Source organism: Myotis myotis, unplaced genomic scaffold (genome assembly GCF_014108235.1).
Source record: "Myotis myotis isolate mMyoMyo1 unplaced genomic scaffold, mMyoMyo1.p scaffold_m19_p_1, whole genome shotgun sequence".
Classification (NCBI taxonomy): domain Eukaryota; kingdom Metazoa; phylum Chordata; class Mammalia; order Chiroptera; family Vespertilionidae; genus Myotis; species Myotis myotis.
In genome coordinates, this window is record NW_023416313.1 from 171,351,532 (window position 1) to 171,355,840 (window position 4,309).

General features: G+C 39.2%; 1 non-coding gene across 1 annotated transcript; it reads left to right on the plus strand.

The window, feature by feature from the left end:
- The first annotated feature begins 2,691 nt into the window (after positions 1-2,691).
- Positions 2,692-2,820, plus strand: LOC118661861. The gene has a single exon (XR_004969504.1). It is a non-coding gene; the product is annotated as a small nucleolar RNA SNORA25 (small nucleolar RNA).
- Positions 2,821-4,309: the final 1,489 nt, after the last annotated feature.

Consider the following 4,309-nt stretch of genomic DNA (forward strand, 5'->3'; position numbering starts at 1 on the left):
TGCTAAAGCTCTAGGTTTAGTGGTTGTTTTAATGATTCCCAGTTCATGGCACACTTTATCACTGACCCATGCAAAATCCTTATTTTTCGGTCTCTTCTATCACATTGCATTTCCCATCCCTCACCCCAAAGGCAACCATTGCATTTTGTTTCAATGTTCTTCTTTGTGTTTGTACACTGTATTAGTCAAAGTTCTTCAGGAAAACAGAACAAACAGGAGGTGATGATAGATAGGAAGGTAGGTAGATAGATGATGATGATGATAGATAGATAGATAGATAGATAGATAGATAGATAGATAGATAATAGGTAGATAGATAGATAGATAGATAGATAGATAGATAGATAGATAGATGATAGATAAATAATAGAAATTGAGATTGATTGTATGGTTTGACGCAAGCAATTACGGAAGCTGGCAAGACTGAAATAAGACAGGCCAGCAGGCTGGGAATTCAGGTAAGAGTTGATGTAGTCTTGAGTCCAAAAATCTATATAGTGGAACTCAGGCAGGATTTCTATATTCCAGCCTTGAGGAGGAATTGCTGCTTCTTCAGGAAACCTCAGTCTTTGCCCTTGGGTGTTCAACTGATTGGGTGAGGCCCACCCACATATAGAGGATAAACTGCTTTACCTCCAGTTAACTGATTGTGTTTATCACATCCACAGTGTGTATCTTCACAGAAACATCTAGACTAGTTTTGAAAAAACAACTTGGTACCATTGCCAAGTTGACACGAAGTTAACCAGAAATTTCCAAAATATTCATCACTGTTGTCTTGTGTTTTTTAATTTATGTAAATGATACTGTGTTCATCCTTCCTATTCAAAGAGCAGTCTGTTAACAGGCAGCATTAGCATCACCTGTGATCTCTATACAAACACAGAATCTCAGGTCCAGCCCAGACCTACTGAGTCAGAGTCTGTATTTGAACAATATCCCCCTATTTCTCACCCACCTGACAGATATTGAGACTAAATTGGATGAACAGAAATTTTACTATTAAATATACACAAAAGTAAAATTTAATGCATACGTATTCTAGAAAACATGTTAAGAATTCCCTCGGCCTTGCCCTAAATAGTTTGGCTCAGTGGATAGAGCATCAGCCTGCGGACTGAAGGGTCCTGGGTTTGATTCCGGTCAAGGGCATGTACCTTGGTTGCAGGCACATCCCCAGTAGGAGGTGTGCAGGAGGCAGCTGATCAATGTTTCTCTCTCATCGATGTTTCTAACTCTCTATCCCTCTCCCTTCCTCTCTGTAAAAAATCAATAAAATATATTTTTTTAAAAAAAGAATTCCCTCGGCCTTGTTAATTATGACACACATATTAATAATGGAATTAAAAATTGTGGTATAGTTACACATTATAATTCCACAGTCAGAAAATATATAAGATGTACCTCCATGCAACAACATGGATAAATCTCACAAAAATTAATGCTAAGGGAAATAAGACTACACAAAGGAATGCATACTGTATTATTCCATCTCTATAAAGTTCAAAAGCAGTTGAAATGAATATATAATATTTAAAGTTGTTCATATCTGTCAGTGTCATGAAGAAGTGCACTAGAAAGTGATCAGAAATGGTTACATGGCAAGATTCAGGACTAGGAGAGCTGGTACTTTTACTTCTTGGCCAGAGCAGTAATTATATAGGTGTTTATTTTATAATAATTCGTTAGACTGTGCACTCAAGTTTTATGCACTTTTAAGTACATGTCAGTGCACAATGAAAGGCTTAAAAGGATTAAATGGAATAGATGTACAATGCCACGATCAATATTCAATAAATGACAGTTATGTACACCAAGACCTCAGATGTTCTCTACCTGATTGAGAGTGATTGAGCTCTGAGAACTTTTCTGGAATATATTAAAGAAAAGTTTTAATATCCAAGTTTTATATTAATAAGAGTAGAAAATTCCATTTGGTAAACAGAGCGGCATAAGTAATATTTGAGTCACAAAAGCAAACTGTGGACATGGTTTGAAGAGAAACAGTTAAAGACCTAAATGCCTCTCTAAACAAGAGAACAACAATTCAGGGGAGTGGGTTGGCAGCTTACGAAGTGAGGAAGAAGGTCTAAAGAGAAAAAGAGAAGCACCTAAAAGATAATGGGTACCCTTCCCCCAGGACCTAAGAAGGGCAAGGGCTCCCTTCCTGACAGAGGAGTGATGGATTAAATTTTAGGACATTGTCTAAGACTCAGTTTTAACTTGTCTGTCAATCCAACAATAAGCATATTATCTGATTATGCATTAATTGGTGTTGTGCATTAATCAGTGATCTCAGTCCCCAAAGTTTCATTAGAGGTTAGCCTTAGGAGAGGTGGTATTGTAAAGAAATGAAGGTATAGACACAGTGCTCAGCATGACCAAGATAGTGCGGAAAGAGAACAGCAGTCACAGAAAACAAGAAACATGTAAAGATCCAGGATTCCCTGGATGGAGGAGACCAGAGCAAAATGTGGTCAGAAGAAACAAACACCCTGAAGCGCTTTAGGGATACTGGGGGAGAAAATGGATTGCCCACAATGATCTACCCAAATATTTCCGGAAAGAGTGATCCCAACAGTCTGAAGATGCCAGGAAATGGACACTTTGTCACCTGTGCCTTATTAGCATCTGGCACAAGAATTAAGGTTTTTAGCCTTATACAAACAGACTTCAATGAAATATAAATGAAGGTCATTTCAAAGAGGGCTTGCAGGACTGTGACACCAGGAGCTCTTAACTCTGCGGCCAAAGACCGAAGTTCTCCATGGGATGCCACAGTCACTCAGTAGTGCTGTGTGTTCCTGAGGAGTCATAGCCCTTCATAATCAGGACGGCTCATTCATAATCTCCCATGATTGCTGATGTGGAAAGTAAATAAATACCTCAAAGTTTAATTTTTAAAAAATTGTAGGTGATCCTCATCCCATAGAAGGAATATCCTAAAAGCAGTTTAGTGGCCTCAAAAATCCAGTGAAGGGCTTACTGTGAAAGAGGGAAAGCAAAGAACAAAACATGTAGTGTGTCTGGTGAAATACAACAACTGAACCTGATAAATGCCATTCATGGTGCCTAGAAAACTTTGTTGTAACCAGGTCATCTTCTGAAGTCCCCTCTGTCTTCTCCCATAACTTGCCCTACAGTAGTTATTTGAAGGTCGTGGCCTTATGTTTATAAACATATCTCCTTATTGATAACTATCAGATCTCAAAAAAAAAAAAAGTTTATGAGAGACCTCCAATCTCTTAGAGCGCTTACTCAAAGTGAAGTGGGAGAAGAATTTGGTTTCCTCTGCACAGAAAGATGCATCTGGGATAAAGGGAGTGTACTACCATACAATCACCAAAGCAATGTGCTTTTCTTCTCTGTACCCACAACTGCCACACATACTCACAAACATACTCTTCAAGCACTGATGACTCGTGGAAGATAAACATGGTGAGACCGTGACCCCTCTGGGGAAACTTGGAGGAAAGCAGAGCCCTGTCACTATACATTTAGCATCCCTACACTGCTCTTCCAACCTTTTATATCACAAGTCACATCGGCTAATAAACAGAGAGGAAGTAATAAAAGACTATCTTCCTTGTGCGCACAATTAAAATTAAAAGTCACCCCCGAGATTCTAAAACTAGAGGGGAAAAGAGCAAACGCTCTATCACTTGTGGGTTTTCCTTCAACAAGGACTTCTTCCCTGGGCTTTGCTGCTGAGAACCATGCACTCATCCCATCTGCCTCTCTTGAACTGTCATTCTTTTGTCCTGGGTGTTACCTGTTCAAACTGTGACAGCTTCACACTTATTTCTTTAAAATGCCCTCAGTGCCTCAAAGGATTTTTTTGTTCATGCACACAGTTTTCAAGATATGAAGGGGCCTAAGGAAAGAAAAATAATCTAAGCAGCCTCAGGCACATCAAGATTGAACAGAAAAGAAAAAGTGTCATTTCCCAGCTCCCTCTAGCTTCCTGGGGACAGATTCAGTCACTTAACTTCAGTGTGGTGTTGAGGTTTCTGCCATCGCTGGGGATCAGACAAAAGCTGAGAGTCAGAAAGTTAAAGTTTAATGGAAACTGAACTAAGTCAAGAGAGTACATTTGGTGTATGAATCATGTAGCAGGAAACCAGGCCCCCAGACTCCGGATGTAGGTTCAGGCCCAGTCCTGCCAAGAATTGGCCTGTGTGACTTTGTGGAGATCATATGACTTCTCTGACTTTCATGTGCAGTATTTAAAAAGTTTAGTGTAACAGAATTTACCTTGAGAGTCACAATGTCAATTAAATAAGGTTATTGATGTGAAATCTCTAAATAT